The 21,027-nt window shown below is 43.2% G+C and overlaps 1 protein-coding gene across 1 annotated transcript in view; it reads right to left on the bottom strand.

Moving 5' to 3' along the window:
- AUTS2 (activator of transcription and developmental regulator AUTS2) overlaps window positions 1-21,027 on the bottom strand; it is a 1,261,165-nt gene that overhangs the window by 55,133 nt on the left and 1,185,005 nt on the right.

Below are 21,027 nucleotides of genomic sequence, written 5' to 3'. Positions count from 1 at the left end.
ACATCTTCAGCTCTTGGATTCATTTACCCTTGAAATTTTAGAACTTGGGCTCCTGGAAAGAGTCCCCAGCGACAAAGAGAGGAGGACACTGAATCGCCCCTCCCTCTCAACCCATTCAGTGGAGCCTAGAATGGTGGATATTAATGAGGTCATTTAAACCTCTCATTCTCCCCACTTGGCAAAATTCTTTACACGGAGGACAGATAAACACTTGTCTCTCCCAAATGAAGATGAGTTATAGTGATGGTTAGGCTCTCCATGGTCCCTCTGTGTTCCCTAATTCAATCCACAGATGATAACAGGAGTGAACAGGAATGCAGAATCATACAGTAATAATGGGGGATAGAAAATCATAAAGTTGAAAGCTTGAGCATCCAGGGGGATGGGGATTTAATGGCTGGGTTGCCCCACCTCCCATCAAAAATTAAACACCAGACTAGAGATGACAGAAAAATCCTGGCAAAGGAAACACAAATGCAAACGCATACCCGGTGGCAACATCCCCATTTATCCAATTTCAGGCCCTGTGTGGTGAGTTTTTATTTATGCCATTTTGCAGATGACTCTGCTGTTTGTTCTTCCACTCTTGGAAGAGTGGCGCCGTAAGAAGCCACTGCTCACAAGGGCTGCAGAGGAAAGAACCACAATCTTAGATGTAAAGAGAGAAGAGCCGTCAGAGGCCATGTGGTTCAACCTCATTTTCCATATGGGGAAACTGAGGCTGAACAACTTGCTCAAAGGCACGATGTGAACCCAACTCCTATGATTCCAAAGGTCATAAAGACTCTTTTCTACTCATCTTTCCTCTCTATAGAAAGAGGGAGGGCAGATTTAAGCTTTACAAAAGGGTCCAAATCCCACATGAAATAGTAACTACTATGACCAACCAGGGGCAGCTAGACGGAGCGTAGAGTCAGGAAGATTTGAGTTCAAATCCAACTTCAAATACTTATTAGCTGTGTGACCCTGGGCAAGTCACTTCACCCTGTTTGCCTCAGTTTCCTCAACTGTCAATGAGCTAGAGAAGGAAATGGCCAACTACTCCATTGTCTTTGCTAAGAAAACACCAAAGGGGCCATTAGCAACTCTTCCTTTTCCTCCATACATCCTCCCCCCTTGTCTCTCCATCTACACTGTTCCTCTCAATAGAGTCTATAGTGAAGCAAAGACCACAGGTGTTTTAGGTCAGCTTCGTACAATATTCTCTAGCTCACTTCAAGACTCAGCTCAAAAGTTACCTTCGGCAGATCTTTCCCAGTCTTCTTACCCATTCCCAGCTCCCAATCCTTTTCCCCTCTAACATTATTAGCATTTTATCTATCCATCCATCCACCCATCATCTATCCATCCATCCATCCATCCAAGCATCTATCCATCCATATATGTATGCTGTCTGTTCCCATTAGAACATAAGCCTCCTTGAAGGCAGGAGCTATGTTTGCCTTTTCTTTACATTCTGAGTACTTAGCACAATATCTGGCACTTAATAAATTCTTCCTGACATTAATCAAACAAACATCAGTGCAAGTTGGAGTCACCTGGGGTAGAAGATGCTAGATGAGCAGCCAGAAAGACTTGGGTTCAAATTCTACTTAAGACACCAACTGTGTGACTTTGGACAAGTCATTTATTAATCGCCATGGACGTGATTGTTCTTATCTGAAAAGTGGGGGCCTTGGACCAATGACCTCCGAGGTGCCTCCTCACTGTAGATCCTTGTAAAGTCATTTAATAAGTTCCTTAGACCGCAGTTTCCCCATCTGTGTAATTAGGGGCTTCTTAGATTTCTCCCTAAATCTATGAATCTAAGAAGGGTCATGCTGCGAGGATCTCAACCCACTGTTGAAAAGGGTCCTTTGGCTCTGGTGTCTCTACCTCCAGAATCCTAGTTTTGCAATGCTTCCTCTTCCAATGTGCACACACCTCTCCCTGCTCCTCCTCCTCCTCCTCCTTCCCCCCCCTCCTTCTCCTCCACCCCCATCCCCCTCCTTTTCTTTAAGCCATTAAACAGAGCCTAGTTTGTTCCATTAGCAGATTCAATTACTTGAGCGAATGGAAGGATGACATTCAGCCTTGCAACTCTTCTTCTCGGTCACTGAAACTGTACAAATAAATTGAGGAAAACCCACTGTTTGTTCAAGGCAAATTAATTTTCAAACACTGAGGGAGTGGGGGAGCAGGGGGGATGATGGGTGCTTGGCAGGGCTCAGAGAGATTCCATTTCGTGCTTGTCATTTGGTGTAAACATTAATTACCATCTGGGAGGCTGCACTGGGGGCTGGATTCTCTTGCACAAACCTCAGAGGGGCTGCAGGCTTTCTAATAAGAAACTCCTAAGCAGGACAAATCACTGATTCTTTTTTTTTCTAGCTTACCCACGGCACACTGGGCTGGAACCAGCAGAATCTTGGCTCTGAAAACACAACAAACCAGCCAATGCAGGGAACCTGTGGTCTCGGTATCATGGTGATTGTACCCTTTTCAACCTGCAACATTTGCTCTGGCCCTGACACCTCCAAAAAATGAAAGCAAAACCTGGCTATTCCCCACCCCTTGCATTTGGAGAGAGCTTTTAAAATTCTGTCCCCCCCAAAAGCAAGACACACCCATACACATATTCATAAACACACACCTCCTTTTAAGGGACAAGGTCATGAGAGCACCATAGTATACAGCAGGAGATTAAGAAATGTTTGTTTGGTAGATTATAGCCTGAAGGGTCACTCTCTCCTAACGTTTTCATCAGCTCCCTATGTATGTTGTATAGACATGTCATGTCCCACCCCCCACCCCTTCTCCTATTAGAATATAAACTTCTGGAGGGCAGGGAGTATTACATTTTTTTCCCCTTTGCAACCCCAGAGTTTAGCACACAGCTTAGAGCTTAGCACATGTTGTCTCCACCAATATAATGGAAGCTTATAAAAGGCAAAGACTTTTTTTTAAACATTTGTACCCCAGAGCTTAGCACATCATAAGGGCTTGATAAATGCTAGCTGAAGGAATGATTGCTTGCTGCATGGAAGAGAGGTCTTGCCCAGCTTGGCCCCCAGAAGGCAGACCCAGGAACAATGGAGTGGGGACTTACAAAGAGGGAAACTGAGGTTTGGGAAAAGGACCAATTTTCTGACAGCTGTCCCAAAGAGGAACAGAATGCCCTGGGATGCAGGGAAGAGGACAAAGACCTCAACGGAGGTTTTCAAAGAAATGGCTGAATGCTCCTTTACTTGCTTGGTGTATTTTGGGGAGAGGATCTGTTTTATGTTCAGGACGCACTAGATGGCCCCTGGGATCCTTTATGATGGATCCCATTTAATTTCTTACAATAGAGGTCACTTAGTTCTGGTTTCTCCTGGTCAGTCCAGTCCTAATTTTCAATCTCCCCAAAGGTACTGCTTTTAAGATGGCACCTACCAGTTGGAGCTCTTAGCTATGAGACAACTAACTGGTCCTTATCATTACAAACCCCACGTAGCTCTTGATGTGAAGAGAAGAAGCATCTTTCCCAGTGTCATTCCTATCTCATCTGGACACTTAAAGATGTTGCACTTTTTTGGCCTGGAACACTCGTCCAGATCCAAACCTTGCTTGCACCCTAGATTTTGGTTTGTCCAATTTCCTTCCTTCTTCTTGGCCCTCCATCTGCCACAATGACATACCTCCCGCTCTCTTGTCCTGTAGTGACTGCCCATGAACACATCGCCTTTTGCCTTAGCTCCATAGCTTACACAAAGTAGACATCTAAACATATTTGATATACTGGAACACCTAGATTTTTGAACCAAACAGAACCATCTTACACATGACCCCTTTAACAAGGTGCCTTCATGAGAGACTTAACATCAAGAAGATGGTTTCTAAGAGGGAAGAGCAGTATATTATCATTAACAACAACCATCATCACCTCCAAAGGTTCCAAAGAGTTAACTGTAGCTTACAGTAGCACAGAATGTGATACACCTGCTTTGCCCAGAGGGTACATTTAAGGACAACCTTATTGTCACAATAAAAGCAACAACCACAGGGCTTTTTTCTGGTGTTTGTTCAGGAAAAGCAGGATAGGAGCAATGGGAAGTAGGAGGGACACAAAGCTTTGACAGCATTGCTGATGTGTGTAAAGGGAGTATAGATTTTTGAATTTAGCATCTCAGTTTGTTTGTTTTTTTTCCAAGTGTCTCTGCCGTTTAATTGAAAGGTAAAAGTTAACCGGTTTGTCAGTAATTACTCTAAGGCTGACCTCAAGAGCAGCCAGCACGAATACAAGGGGGACCGAGGAGGGAGCGTCTGATATCAGTAACTCACCCATTGGTCTCTCTGCTAAGCAAAAGCGAAATTGTCAAAGCTCTCAGTACGCCCAAGGACGGTATGTCCACAGCTCTTCCTTAATGTGGTGATGCTGCAGAAAGTGCAATGGGTTTGGAGCCAAAGATTTAGAGCTGGAAGGGACTTCTGAGGACATCGAGTCCAAGCTCATTTCACAGATGAGGAAACTGAGCTCCCATGTAAAATCCCATCTACAGGAAGCCTCTTTGGACCTTCCTTAATTCTAGTGCCTTCCCTCTGTCCAGTTTATCCTGTATAAAGCTTGTCAGACAAATGATTTCCTTTTTTTTGGCTAGGCAATGGGGTTAAGTGACTTACCCAGGGTCACACAGCTAGTAAGTGTTATGTGTCTGAGGTCACATTTGAACTCAGGTCCTCCTGACTCCAGGGCTGGTGCTCTAGCCACTGCACCACCTAGCTGCCCCTAAACTCCACACTCTTAAAGGTTGAAAATGCACCAAGACTTTTGGGGGACACCCTGTACAAGTACATGCAGACTAGCTATAAAGAGAATCAAGATAAAGAATACAATTATTAACCACAAGGCATTTGGGGGGACTGCATATGTCAAAAGAAACTTTGTGAACCTTATCGTTGTACATGGACCTGGATTTGGAAGGCCGGAAAGTGAAAGTGTTTAAGAAACATATACATTGAAGTAAGTTTGTGAATCAGCCACTTGCAGCTGGAGATACAAAAAAAAAAAAAAAAAAAGCAAAAACAGCCCTTGCCCCAGGACGGCAAATATTCTGAGGTTACTTTGGCCCTTCATCTCTCTTGTCCGTTGGCAGACCATTCGAGAATGAAGGAATGAGGTCTCTTTGCCTTATGCCACTGTTGGGAGCAAGAAAAGTTTTTTCTTTTGTCCCCACCAATATAAATATTTGCATACACGTATGTACAATTATGTTTTGGGGTAATATGATAAGGTATTTATCAAATATCTTTCACACTATCATGCCAATTAAGAAGGGAAAATAATAACCGACTGCAGCCTAAATTCCAGTTTCAACACTTTGTTCTGGGTAAAATAATCCTGGGCAAATTTCACAGGTAAAGCCATAAGCAATAAAGGTCTGTTTGAATGTGATCAGCCATCTCCTCCTCCCCTTTTGCTATAAGCCCTAGCTGTCTGTAGTAGGAAATTATGGACAGGAATTTTGAAGGAAAAAAAATGCCTTTGGGGATGAGAGGAAAGAAGGGGGCAAAACGTAAAAAAACGGGAATGCCCATTTCTCAAGTCTGTGCTTGGCTGGCTCCACCCTCCTCTCCCCTATGGCTCGTAGCTTTTACCTCTCCAAACTGGCAGAGACATTTGGGGCCAGCTGCTAGCAGCACATTAGGTAAACAGAGACACCAATCTAGATTGGTTTCATCTCCCTACCACTTTGGAGTGCTTGTTAGAACTACCATTTCAAAGGGATTAAAAGAAGAGTGTACTTAGATGCAATCACCAATAACCTTCTCCCTTCCCCCCTAGAATCCTCTCCTCTGTGTTGGGAAATCGGACCAGGAGGGCCAAATGTACCTGGAACAGAGCCCATGTTCAGCTCACCTGTGGCTGCTGAACACTGTGCTCCTCTTAAGCCCAATCAGCATTGATTAATTGCAGTATTAAAGGCCTGGGTGCTTATCTCCCCCCCCCAATGGTTACCTGCCAGGCTAATCCCCTCCTCAAGCCATCTGATGGTCATTTTACAACAAAGGTGTCAGCTGCTGACAGTGGAGGAAGGCTGACGTGCCAACAATCACAACTGAAATGTACAGTGGGCTAAGGTAGGAGAAAAGTCAGAGGAAGGCCACACTTAAACACATTGTTCCAACTCTCTCTCTCTCTCCCTCCCCCTTTTCCCTTTCTCCCCTCTCCTTTTCTCTGTCTTCTTCTGTCTGTCTCTCTGACTCTCTCCCTTTTTCTGTTTCTCTTTCCCTTCCCCCCCTTCTCTCTGTCTCTCCCTTCCGTCTGTCTTTCCTATTCTCTGTCTCCCTCTCTCCTCTGTCTGCCTCTGTCTCTCACTCACCACAACTCTTTAGGTCTTTGTTAGAGCCAAGACAAGCCAGTCTTCCTCAGTCCTGGCTCTTCCACCTCCTATTCCTGGGGTCAGACAATTAAGCCCTGCTCAAACATTCTTGCTGTGGTAGGTCTGGGGCCCAAAGTGTCTCTGGGTGTTGCTACCTCCCTAGAATCAGTCTGATTTACTAATTTTGTAACCAGCTGGGATGTCTCAAGGTCTGAGCCACACACCCTGGTCTCCATGCAGACCCACAATCTTCCCTCATCACTGATCCTCAAGGTAAGGGCCAGAAACCTCTTTGAACTCAGATCTAGTTTCTAGGAGCTGTAAATTAATAAATCCTCTGAGTCTAGACTGACAGTGCACACTTAGGGTGCTGGCCACCTTCATCTGCACTCTTTGCCCCCTGTTCTGGGTGGGTATGACTGGGTGGCCCTTCTGAGCTAGAAGGGCCCTCAGGTCCAAAATCCTCAAGGGCAGGGCTCCTTTTTCTATCTTGGCTACCAAGCATAGTGTCAGGCACATTGTAGATATCTAATAAATGCTTGCTGAACAGAAATGAATCAGGTCATCTCAGCTGACCCCCTCATTTTATATTGGGGGAAGCTGAAAACCAGAGGTTAAGTGACTTGACCAAATTTACTAAGCTAGTAAGTAGCACAGCTGGGACTTGAACTGTTACATGTCCAAGCCCCACCTTGACCGGGGCCAGTGGTCCTGCTTCATCAAAAGCAGGCTTGGTGAACCTAGTTAACTGTATTTCAGGATAATTGGTTTCCTTGGTCGTTCTGTGCATTTTATTTTATGTATTTAAAAACCCGATTCTGAAAAGGGGTCCACAGGCTTCACCAGACAGCCAAAGGAGGCTATGACAAATAAAATGCTAAGACCCCCTGCTCTAACCTGATAATATCACATTGGGGGCTCCATTCTCTTCATTCCTTCCCTGCTTTGGAGACCTGCCATCACTTACATCCTCGTATTGCAGTCTGGGTCAGAAGGAATAGCGTCGATCCCAGGGATGAAAATAAAACATTGTCCAAATTCACTTGAAAGCTGGGAGACCTTTTGAAGACTGGCTCATCCAGAAATGCGTTGTATTATCCCAGGCAGACCAATTTATTTTCTCTGAGCTTCAGTTCCCAGCTGCCTTGCCTGCTTAAAACAGGCGTGATTATCTCAGCCCCATCCCTGCCTCATGTCAGCATTAATAAGATGCTGTCTGTGGAGAACTCTGGGCTCCTAGAAAAAGCCCCTTCTCTGCATTCTGTTTACTATGCCAGCAGTATCAAGGCTGAGGACACTTTATGGGAGCAGAGATTTAGGGCTGGAGAGGCAACAGAGTCCATTTCCCTCGTTTTGCAGATAGGGAAACTGAAGTCTATGGCAGTAAATGGTAAAAAGAAGTAAAAGGTAGGATTTAAACCCATGTCCTCCGTCTCCCAATATAGTGCTCTTCAATCACAGGACCCAAAAGTAAAGGAGTATCATTTCTCAAGAGCTAAAGCAGAAAAAAATATTTTTTTTATAGCTAATTGCTAAATAATATTCCTGTCTTTCAGGTATGAGCCACCACCACCACCACTTCCCCCTCTTCCTCTTCTTCTTCTCTTCCTCCAATCTCCCTTTTTTTTTTGTGCTTCATATCCTGTTTAGCTGGGGAAGGTGATTGGCCCTAATTACATTCAAAATCTTTCTACTCAACACCCTGACAGTCCAGTCCTGTAATCGCATTGTAATTTCTTTACACCAATAAAGAAAGATTGACTACTATTTTGTACCTTAGTTTTAGAAACTAGAAATCTTATTTTGGACACTAAGGGACTTGTCTAGGGTCACAGAGACAGTATATGTCAGAGACAAGTCAATAAGCATTTATTAAGTGCTTACGTGCACAGCACTGCACAGGAGACAGGCCTTAAATGGAGGTCTTCCTGACCCTAAGGCTAGCTCTCTATCATACACTATATCTGCATTTCAAAGCACTTTAGAAGGTTGAAATTACAGATACAAAGCAATTAATTGTGAATTTGGAATAAGGGCAGGGCAAAAAAAAATAGGCAAATAGAAGAGGGTAGTAAGAATCTAGATGCTAACCCAGAGCATGAGATTTCAAGATGGCGGCCTCTCTTGTCCAATACTTTCATTTCTAAAGAAAAAAAAAATTAGCGATCTTGCCTCACCCAGCTAAGTGGCCACAATATTGAATTCTTTCACACTTGGTTTACCATCAAATGAAATGCCAGCATATCAGAAAGTCAATTTAAAAAAAAAACACATTAGACAGTAAACTCCTTGAGGGTAGGCCTGTCTTAAGTTTGTCTCTCTCACAGGGGATGTTTAATCAATAATGAATGAATGGAGCATATTACTACCGGTAATTCTCAGGCCACCAAAACAGAACTTTATCCACAGGGTTCATTAATAAACAAACATCTGAATGTAGGTCACTACTCTTCTCATTTGTGTTTCAACAAAAGGCTGAGACCACTGACTTAGATGTCCTCCAAATCAACATGTACAGTGGAAAACGAATTGGCTTTAAAGTCAGAGGACCAGGATTTAAACCCAGGTAGTGAATGAATTTGGGCAGCTAGTGATACAGTGGACAGAGCACCCAGCCTGGAGTCTGGAAGATTCATGTTCCTGAGCTCAAATCCATCCTCAGAGACTAGTTGTATGACCCTGGGCAAGTCACTTTACCCATTTGCCTCAGTTTCCTCATCTGTCAAATGATCTAGAGAAGGAAATGGCAAACCACTCCAGTATCTCTGCCAAGAAAACCCCAAATGGGGTCACGAAGAGTCAGACACAACATAACAATCCACTTAAAATCATGTAGACTCAAGTCAAGCTCCAACTCAAACTATTTCTTCTTCATAGCCTTCCCTGAGCCCTGATATCCATTCTTGTAATATTTGTCTACATCCTAAGGATGTAGTCATGGGATGAATGATAAAGCCGAGGAGGTTTACCTACATTCTTAAGCCAGATGTCAGCACTGCAGGGAAGGTGGTAAGGCCTGCTGGTCTTCCATCTCATCAGAAAGAGTTAGTGACTCCCATCTCACCCAAACATCTGTCCAGGAGCCTGGATGAGTTCTGAGTAGGGGGGAAGGGGCACCCATGCTGGTCACGGGTCTAGATTTCCCAAAGGGATTAAAAACTCCTTAAAGGCAAACATTCTGTACCGTACATTTTTGTGTATGTGTTCTCCCAACCTTGCAATCTTGGGCCCAGTGCCTTCCCAGAGTACGTATGTGATAAGCACTTGATTGACTTTTATCCAGTTAATAATCAACTCACAAAACCCAAGCCTAGATTCCCTTCTCTTTGAGATCCAAGAGAAAGGAAAATATGAATAATCTTATTGTTTATCACCCAATGTCAAATACTCAGTAAACAGGCATGGACTCTGAGCCAGAGAAGCCAGCTCCCATTTTCATCCTCTGTTGTCTTTTTGGAGGCAGAAGTAAACTAATGCCAAGTGGGCCTCAGCTAATATAAAAAAACATCAGGGGTTCATTACAACCCTCAAGGGAACACTCCTACCCAGTTTAACAAACCTCCTAGGCTTCTACTTTGAACTTGAGATTAGGTTACCTTTGTTTTCAAGAAATAAACCTGCAAGGCATCGAACTCGGGAATGCCTCTATAGACTACATACTGAGCCTAATGGAAACTGACCACCATCCTTACATAATCTCACCTGGGGCTGCTAAGTCTTTCCCAGGCCCTCAGCTACTAGTCTATTGTCCCCATCTCTTTAAAGCGCCACTGATGTCATCTGTATCTTGGACGTACCAATTTATATACGTGTTGTCTCTGCCATTAGATTGTAAGTTCCTTGAGGATAGGGGCTGTTTTTGCTTTTTCTTTGTATCTCCAGCTGCAAGTGGCTGATTCACAAACTTACTTCAATGTATATGTTTCTTAAACACTTTCACTTTCCGGCCTTCCAAATCCAGGTCCATGTACAACGATAAGGTTCACAAAGTTTCTTTTGACATACGCAGTCCCCCCAAATGCCTTGTGGTTAATAATTGTATTCTTTATCTTGATTCTCTTTATAGCTAGTCTGCATATACTTGTACAGGGTGTCCCCCAAAAGTCTTGGTGCATTTTCAACCTTTAAGAGTGTGGAGTTTAGGGGCAGCTAGGTGGTGCAGTGGCTAGAGCACCAGCCCTGGAGTCAGGAGGACCTGAGTTCAAATGTGACCTCAGACACATAATACTTACTAGATGTGTGACCCTGGGCAAGTCACTTAACCCCACTGCCTAGGGGGAAAAAAAAGAGTGTAGAGTTTAAAACGGCACTAAAATTTTTGGGACACCCTGAACATATGACAATAGCTAACATTCGTATATGAAAAGCACTTTGCACAAGTTATCTCAATTTGATCCTCACAACAACCCTATGAAGGAGTTGCTATTATTATCGCCAATTAACAGATGAGGAAACTAAGGCTGAAGGAGATTTAAGTCACTTGTCTGGAGTCACACAGTGTCTGGGGCAGGATTTGAACTCAGGTCTCCCTGATTCCAAGTCCTTAGCTGCCCCTGATGTGTGTTTACAGTCTCTACCAACAGAATATAAGCTATTAGAAAATAGGGCACAGTGCCTAGAACACAGCAGGAGCTTAATAAATGTTTGCTGTTTGAGACTGATGTCTAACAGAAGTTCACAGTTTTATATATAATCTTTTTTTGTTGTTGTTCTTCCATATGTTGGAATATTTGTGTCTGTTGCTGGTTAGGTTCATAACAAAAATGTGTTTTAAAGAAAAAAATATATAAATGGAACCTTAGTGTGCTGGGAGAAAAAAAAAGAAAATGATAAACACAAACAGGAAGATTGATGTGAACTGATGCAAAGTGGAGTCACAGAATTAGGGAAGTGAACCTGAAATGGGCACAAAGATGTACGTGGAAAAAGTAACAAAGGGGAGGTAAAATTACAATGACTAAACCTGATCCCAAAAGAGTGAGGAGAAGGCAATTTCCACTTTTCTGTAAGGAAGAGGGGGACTGTGAGTGTGAACTCCACACCTAATGTCAGACCTTTTGATACATTGACTAGTTGTGCTAACAGGTTCCCCTCCACCACTTCTTCATGCTTTTATTATGGATGATTGCTCTCTTGGAAGAGGAGGTGTAGAGAGGGATGGCCAGACTCCCAATTCCGTTTAAAAAAAAAAAGAGGGGGGGATGCACTGAGAGTACTTTTTTAACCTGGCTTTTTAAATCGATCCATCTGGCCTTTAAATTCGAGCACTGCCTCCTTCTTCCAAAGCACATGTAATATTGAGTTCCGATTTAAGGTCAGACAATAGCAGAAAACGCCACATGACCCCATGAATTCACAAGAAAACAGTGCTTAGAAGAAACCACAATGAGGCACCAATCTCCTTACCTGGGGGTATTTTAACATGTGTCTAAGTATTACTTAAAGGAGGAAAATCTCAAGGCATCAAAGCAACTGCCTCTCCCCAGGTACGATGGAAGGCAGTGCCAAAGAGTGATGGTTCTCTTGTGCCGCTGGCATATTTCTGGGCTGAAATAAACACACACAGAAGCCAAAGGCACCAAAGGACCCGGGCTCTCCAGCTTCTCACTGCCCCCCTCTCAAACACGCCACCCGTCTTCAGCTGGCTTTGGGCGAACCATATTTCACTCATCAGCCCGTCCATGGCCCAAAGCTTCCAGGCATGGGAAACCTACCAGCCTAATCCTCCCCATTTTCACAAAGGCCAGATTAGCTTTAAATTAAATACTCTTGTTCCTTAAATTTCCTCCTTGTTAGGATGCCAGGGAAAGCTCTTAATCTTACAATACAGCCAAAGGACATGCTGACGTCTCCCCCACAAAGGCAGGAGGCAGCCCAGAAATGGTATGATAAAACAGAGGGTTTAAGCTAATCCCCCCCAAGCTGAGGGATGTGCAGCCAGGATCACCAACATCTCTCCTCATTGACTTTAGAGGTCTGCTCATCAAAATAAAAAAGGGAAGGAGAAAAACAGCAGCCTTTGCTTCACTAACACTCCTCCCTAGAGTTGACTGCCTGTGATTTACTTGACATTTTAAGACGGTTTGACATGTGGTGATTTTCTAGCTTGCAGTTTCTTCAGACCTGGATTTATTCACATCTATAAATTACTTTCTTACAAATTTCTATGAATTTGGCCAAGTCACAGCCTCCTGAGGCCTCAGTTTCTTTCTTTCTTTTTTCTTTGCTTTTTAGTGAGGCAGTTGGGGTTAAGTGACTTGCCTAAGGTCACACAGCTAGTAAGTGTTATGTCTGAGACCAACTCTGGTCCTCTTGACTCCAAGGCCAGAGTTCTATCCACTGTGCCACCTGGTGGCCCCTAGCTTTAGTTTCTTTAGCTGTAAAATGAAGGGGTTGGACTCAGAGACTTCCGAGGTCCATTTTAGCTTACTTGAGAGTCAAGAAGACGTGTTCAAATCCTGCTTTAGATACTCACTAGCTGTGTGATCCTGGGCAAGTCACTTAACCTGTGTTTGCCTCAACTTCCTCATCTGTAAAATGGGAGTGGAGTCAGAAAGACTTGTGTTCACATCCTGCTTTAGACACTCACTAGCTGTGTGATCCTGGGCAAGTCACTTAACCTGCATTTGCCTCAACTTCCTCATCTGTAAAATGGGGATGATAACAGCACCTATCTCCCAGGGTTCTTGTGGGAATTCCATGAGATAATAATTATAACATGCTTAGCACAGTGCCTGACACATAGTAAGAGCTGTATAAATGCTAGTAATAATGTTAATGATAATTACTATTCCTCAGACTCAGTTTCTTTGTCTGTGAAACAAGACACTCCACACCCTCCTGACTCTGGGCATTTCTGCCTGCCATCACCCAGTTTTTGGATGTTTTCCCTCATTATCTCTGCCTTCAGATCCCAGCTAAAATCCCATCTTCTTCTTCAACCTTTCCCAATGCCCCTTAATGCCAGGGCCTTCCTTGCTGATTTTTCTCCCAGCTATCCTGTATGTGGCTTGTTTATCCATAGCTGTTTGTATGTTTCTCCCCACCCCCCATTAAACTGTGAGCTCTGTGAGAGCTGGGATTGTCTTTATGTCTTTCTTTGCACCCCCAGGGCTTAGCACATTGACCAGCGCCCAGTAGGTGCTTCATAAATGTTTACTAATTGCCTTGTGAAGCTCCTACGAGATGATGCAAGTAGAACACTTTGCAGGCATGGGAACGCTAGAAATGCTAGCTAACTAGCGGTGCAGCAGACAGAACGCTGGCCCTGGAATCCAGGAAGACCCCAGTTCAAATCTACCTCAGGCACTTACCTAGCTGTGCGACCTTGGGCAACTTCACGAACCAGACTCTCCCTGTTCCAGTCTCTCCAGGTGTAAAATGGAGATAATAACAGCCCCTCCCTCGCAGAGCTGTCGTGTAGACCAAATGAGACTGTATTTGTAAAACGTGTAACCACTTCTTCTCTTCCCTTATTACTACCGTTGTTCAATGTTCAATGATCCTTTGACTGCTACGTGATGACCATGCTGGCCTTGACTGTGGCCTAGCATGATGGTGATAGGTGCCTAATAAATGCTTATTGAATTTAAGGGAGCCCCTGAAAACATTAAAGCAGTAAGCAATCAGTCAGACAACAATAAACATTTATGAAGGGCCTACAGTGTGCTGGGCACTGTGCTAAATGCTGGTGAGCTGCTGCTGATCCATACTACTGGGTCTGGAGGAACCATTTGCCGATGACTAGAGGCTAGGACACTGTAAATACACACCAGCTCCTGGTGCTTCCTTCAAGCCCCAGCGCTCTATGTCACAGATCTAGAAGGGATTCAGAAGGTATGTGGACCCACACCCTCATACTACAGATGAAGAAACCAAGGCCTTCAATGACTCAGGTAAGAGAGGAGAATGACATAGTTGGAAAAACAAAAGCCAAAACAAGAGACATCAATAAAGATAAAAAATAAAGGTGATTTATCCAGCCACCGAGGCGCTGGACTTGACCTCTTGGGTACCTTTTCAGTCTAAAAGTCTATGACTATAGAAAGCAAATGGCTTTTTTTCCTTGCCGCTCTATGGGAGACAATGATATGTATGAACATTTTCCCTCTCTTCACCCACCTTTTTTCACATTATTTTATTTTTAAAAGCAAGTTAGTGTTGTAGATGGCTCCAAAGCCAAGAAGACCTAGGTTCTAATCTTGCCTTTTAAATATAAGACTATAAGTTGCAGAGAAGGGGCCACCTTGCACTGATAAGGAGTTTTTTCACCCAGGAGGTCCCTATACCAATGTAATTAAAGGTCCAATCCCTTAGCCCTTTTTGCTAAGCATTGGTGAATTTGTGGCCTATAAGCATAAATATCCTCTCCTGTCACCAAGTTAGATGATCCAAAAAAGGAGAACCCGTCTTAATTACTACGGGTTAAGGAGCCTTTATTTATAAAAAGAAAATCTCAGTTCAAAAGCTCTGAACTCCCAACTTAAAGAATTCTTACCTCTAAAATTAGTGGGTTGAACTGGCTGGCCTCTAAGGAGCTTTGAAATCTATCAATCTATAATCCCAAGGATCTGCACACACAAGTTGTAGGAAGCTTCCCCTTGAGTGTCTGGGTGGGAGATGACTGCAGGAAGACAATTTTACAATTACAAAGGGAGCATTATGCTTATTTTAAGTAGATTACTCTTCTCTTCCACTCCCAAGAAGGCGGCTTAACTTGGTGCCAAGCTGCAGGTAGGTGGTCTGCCTTCAGAGGTATCATGAAATGCAGCCCTAGAAGAACTGAAGGTGAATATGTAATATGGTAGAGGGTATGGGGGAAGACATCAATAACTGCAACAATATCACCTCATAGTGCTGCTACAGATACCACAGGCCTGGTGTCAAATTTGGGGTGCTGAAGGGCATCATAAATATTCCCACTGAATCTGGCCACAAATCACAGTATTGTTTGGGTCACCACAAGACTAGTCTTCCAGTTATGTTGTGAGGTGTTCATGAAAAACAGTTGGGTTTTTTTTTTTAAAGACAGACAACATTCTTTACCCTTCAAGGTGTTATTGAGAAGTAGAGAGAAAGCTGGCTGCAAAGTCAGACTGGAATCCAATTCCAGCCTCTTAATACAAACTGGTTGTGACAACCTGGACAAGTCATCATGGCTCAATGATGTAACTCTCCAAGACTACACATAAGTCACTGAGTAGGTGGGAGTAGAACAGATATTGGACGCAAGGGTCACAGGAAGTAAATTCAAGCTGGAGAAAATTATCATCATATGAGCAATTCTTCCACATTTTGGACTGGGTTCTTGAACCACCTTCTTGTGTATCCATTTCATTATCAAAGTCTCAGTGTTTACTAAGCGCTCTTTATCACTGATCCACAATGGGTACTGATAACAACAACAAAATTAATGCTCCAAAGAATGCAAAAATAAAATGGTCTTGTTATTTTATATGAGCTTGGTTGGCCAAGACAGACTGCCGTCCAATAACTGGGTGTCATCTTTTACCATCCACCTTCAAGGGACATAAAATAAAATTACTCTCAGGTGGCTCAGTGGATAGGGCACCGGGCCTGGAGTCAGGAAGACCCAAGTACAAATTTAGCCTCAGATACTGGCCTAGCTGTGTGACCCTGGACAAGTCACTTAATTTTTATTTGCCTCAGCTTTTCATTTTAAAAATGGGGATAATAATAGCTTCCATCTCTCAGGGTGGTTGTGAGGATTAAATGAGACAAACATTAAAGCACTATGCAAATACTAGCTGTAATTATTATTGTATCAAAGAATTCCATTTTAATGAAGACATAAAATGAAGCACATTATTTCACAGGATTCTAGGATCTTGGACTACAATCAGACTACGGAAGAAACTGAGGCCCAAGAAATTAAGTGATTTAAAATCATTGATTCAGAGCTGGAAGTGACATTAGAGGTTATCTAGAACAAACCCCCTCATTTTACAGATAAGAAAAGTGGGGTCTAGAGAGATCCAGATTTAGGTGGCATTGTGGAAAGTGTGTCTGCCATAAAGTGTTGCTATCACAGCTGTCAAAAATTGAGTGAGAGAGTTGGGGGCTTGAACTCAGCTTCTCAGTCTCTCAATCCAGGCCTCTATGGATCATGCCGGTCTAAAGAGTGCAAAACACACACACATACACACACACACACACACACACACACACACACATGTCATTCAAGAGCTTTCTACAACCCCCAAGCAAAAACATTTATTTGACTGGCCAGTGTTACTCAGGGGGAAACCTATACGTAGGGCTAGAGTCTAGACAACAGCAGTGAGAAAAACACACATTCTAAGAGCAGTGAAAATGGCCATATCACTTTATGAAAACTTTTCAAAGCCTTCGTGAAATGCCACTCACAACATTCATACACAAAGGAGAGTGAAATTCTCTCTTTGGAAAGCTTTGGAATACTTGTCCATTGCACAGGTTTCAGAACTCTGCTGAATTCTCATCTATACCTACCTATTTAAATCTCAATTACAGAAGGGCTGATTATGTGGTCTGAGGATTAAACTGAGATATTACATTACAAACCAGTATCACCAGCATCCCCAACCCTCCTCCTACCTCCATGGTGTTGCTGTTTGACATTTATCTCTCTTGGTGGACGGCTACATACAGTATCCTTCCTAATGTGCCTATGATATAGCATTTTTTCCCTTTTCTTTCAAAGAAAAAAATATTACTTTTAATTATACCAGCAATAAAATACAAAATGGCATTTCCTCATGCTTCTACTTGTATAAACACATAAAGGTGTACATATTTATACATATATACACATGCATGTGAATAAGTATGCATTAGATGTATATTATGCCGTAAATGTATAAATGCGTGTGGGAACACACATGTGTATGTATGTATATACACACATGTATATATTGCATATCCACACATGTGTATATGCACGCATGCACACACACACATACACACACACACACACACACACATACACATATATCTCTCGGTCTCTCTGTGCCTGTTTGTCTCTGTCTCTCTGAATTTGCACACGGACCCAAAGCCTTAGACTAGCCAATTTTGCCAAATTTCCTCACCTGTGCTGTCTACCCTCCTAGAACACCCTTAAGACTTCTGAATCTTTTAATTCCATAACACAGCTGAGCTTCTCTTAGGTTGCTCTTCCCCAAACGGAATGTGAGCTCCAAGAAAGCGAGCAATTTTGCTTTTTTTCTTTCTAGCCCTGACTTTTTAGCACAGTGCTTGGCCCAGAGTACATGCTTAAAAATGCTTTTCCTTTGCCCACCTGTGGCCTTCTTTGGGTTTATTTCACTGCCTTTTGTACTACTGTCCAGAGGCACTGGACAGGGGCAAAGTGATTCATCTGACTTCAATAAACATTAATTAGGCTACTAAGCAGAATTGGGTTACTATGAGCAGAATAATGTGTGAGATTCTGGGGGAAGATACAAACATTAAATAAGATACATACATCATAACCTGCTACTACTTTTTGTTAAGAGTTTAATAGTTTTGTTTGAAGCATGGCCGCTTGCAACCTTTTACTTCACATACAAAAAGTTCAATAGGTTTTGTGTGCATTTGTCTATTAGGTGGGCTCCCATTTCTTTTCTGCAAAAAGTAAAAATATTTGGCTGAAAGATACCCTTTCAGAAGTCCCTTTGGCACTAGAATTGGTTACGTGATAGGTTTTACTTTCACTGCTGTGGAGGTAATTTTTAACTAACTAATACCAGTGTCTAATTCAGAAAGCATTTGCTGTTCAATGTTGGGGAAAGGGCTGGAGAATCCGATCACTTTCTCAATCCTCAGAATCCTAATGTAGGACAGGGTTTTTTTCTCCAAACTAAACATTCTCAGCTGTTGAACTGATGCACAGATGGTAGGATCTCAAGGCCCTCCAAACCCCTGGGCTGTTCTCTGAATGCTCTTTAGCGTTTCAATGTTACCCTCAAAATGTGGCATCCTGAACTTAGCATGATACTGCAGACACCATGACACCTCTGTGTGTGTGTGTGTGTGTGTGTGTATTTGGGGGGGGGAGCAGGACACTAGCCCTATCCTGGTTCTGGGCACTAAGCTGGCTGTCACATCACGCTATTCATTTACAGTGAGTATAGAACTGCATTCAGGTACCTAGCTGCCTTATTTTCGTATATTTAGATATAAATAAGTAGGTTATATATAGATATAAATTTATAATTTGTATATACTTATATTTACATTACATAGTATATCATATATTCATACATAAGCTACTTATTTACATACACATTGTCTCTCTGATGCAACACAAACTTCTTGAGGGCAGGAACTATTTCATTTTTGTCTTTGTGCCCGATGCCTCCCACTGTGCCTGGCACATAGCAAGTATTTTTACTAACCTGGGTTCAAGTCCTGTCTCTGACATACACTGGCTATCTGACCCAGGGCAAGTCACCCTCCAAGAGTTCTCTGAGACCAAAGCTCTTAACCTGGACTCCGTGGACCAAGAGTTCTGAGTGAGGAGCTAAGAATAAACTTGAATGGAAAAACTATTATTACATCTTTATTTTCACTAACCTCTAACTGAAATTAGGCATTCCCTTTAATTATTTTTTTAAGCATTCTTCTGAGAAGCATCACCAGACTGCCCAAGGGGTCCAAGATCCAGAAGATGGTTAACGTCTGCTCTAAGACCAAGTTGCAGGGAAGGCACTGATCTGCCTCACGAGAGAAAATTCCTCATCGGGGATTCTCTCCACAAATGAGGGCTGAGCCCCAAATCCCTAGAACAAGAGCTTTATAAATGTTTGGCCAACGGATCACCTGCACTCTAGCATGACTGACAGACCGACAGCAGTCTTCTGCTCTGGGTGACATGAGACCCTGCTCAGTGACAAGGTCAGAATAGATGATCTCCTCATCTCCGAGGTTCCTGCCAATTCAGAGCCTATAAATTTCTCTTTTCATTGTCTATATTCAACCAATTAACAGCCGAGAAGGAGGTTGCTGCACTGCTTTGGGACACACAGGAATATGCACCTTCAAGGCTAATGCTCCTTACCATATAGCCTTCTTTCTCGGGACCACAGGTCTAGAGGTGAATGGGGTCTTTGGTTGCAAACATTTTCCCCAGTCTTCCGCTTTCCTTATAATTTTGGTTGCATTGGTTTTGTTTGTGCAAAACCTTTAAAATTTCATATAATCAAAATTATCTATCTTACAGTTTGTAATGCTCTCTCTATCTTCTTTGGTAGTAAATGCTTCCCTTATCCATAAATCGGACAGATAAACTATTCCATGGTCTTTTAATTTCAAATACCTCCTTTTAAAGATAGCAGCCAGCAAGCACCCAACTTGCTCCAAAAGCCACTGCCTTCTTCGTCCCAAACAAAAGGTGTCTTAGGTTTAACCAGCCCAGTGCTAACACCACAAACAAACTAGCACCATCCTTCCACAGGGGTTAAGTACACTCACCACTCAACTCAAATTCCTGCTGAGTGAGGGATCCCGGGTTACTCTGCAGCTTTGGGCTCCCACTCCTGGGCATTCAAAGAAAACCAGAAAGAACTGACTCGGAATTGTTGACTCAGGCTCTATGTACTTTTTCTGCTCTTTGGAAAAGGGGGCATATGCCCGTGGCTGTCCTGCCAGGCCCCCAGAGCTGCAGGTGGCCTATTCTTCATAAAGGAGGATTTTCAGGAAAACACAAAAGCAGCAGTCAGGACACAGGCTTTGGTTCCTGTGAAAACAACTGAAGAGACAGGTGAAGGGCACCTGACTCAGGGAATGAGGAAGAGCGGTCAAAGTATCTGGTATCATCTTGACTCAAGGCTAGGAAGGCGATCGCCTTACCTCAGCCTGAGAGTACAAAGACGCTCAGATTCATACCCCATCCCACTCCCCAGCCCCCCCAAAAGCAGGGAGAAAAAACCCTCCCTGGCCATGCAAGGCAATGCAGTGAAGGAGAAGGGGTGCTTGTATTTGGAGTCTGAGGGGATGGCCCTGAACCTTGGCTCTGCCATGTTGAGGCTTCTGCTGCCTCCATGGAGGTAGCGAGGTGGTGCCTGGAGTCAGAAAGAGCTGAATTCAAATTCAGCCTCTGACACTAGCTGTGTAATCCTGGGCAAGTCATTTAACCTTTTGTCTGCCTCAGTTTCCTCAACTATACAATGGGGGTCACAATAGCACCTATCTCAACAACACCATTATTGTGAGGCCGAAATGAGACAGTATTTGCAAAGCATTCAGCACAGCTCGTCGTACACACAGTAGGTGCTTAATATATGACTGTTCCCTACCCTTCTTCAATCTGTAAAATGTAGGACAAGATGACCTGTTAGGTCCTTTCATGCTCTAAATCTCTTGTTCTGGGAAGTCTCTCACATGAACCTCCTTCATAAAATGGTGGTGGGATAGAAGGGAGATTAACAGAAAGTCTCTCCCAGCTCTGGCATTCCATAAGCCTAAATCTAGGGGAGGGTCTCACTAAGTCTCTGCGGCACCAATATTCTTCACCCCGACCCCTCCCATCTCAACTCTGCTTCCCCTCCCCCCCAAAACTCTTGCTGGCTTTGTAAATACACTCAAAAAAACAAGTCTTCGATGGGCCCCACATTCCTTCCAGATAAATTAATCCTTGCCCAATTCTTACATTCAGAAAGATGGCAAAGCATCTTCTAGATTTCCCCAT

Source organism: Phascolarctos cinereus, unplaced genomic scaffold (genome assembly GCF_003287225.1).
Source record: "Phascolarctos cinereus isolate Bilbo 61053 unplaced genomic scaffold, phaCin_HiC Scaffold_5;HRSCAF=322, whole genome shotgun sequence".
Lineage (NCBI taxonomy): Eukaryota > Metazoa > Chordata > Mammalia > Diprotodontia > Phascolarctidae > Phascolarctos > Phascolarctos cinereus.
This window is presented reverse-complemented; position numbering and strand designations above follow the sequence as displayed.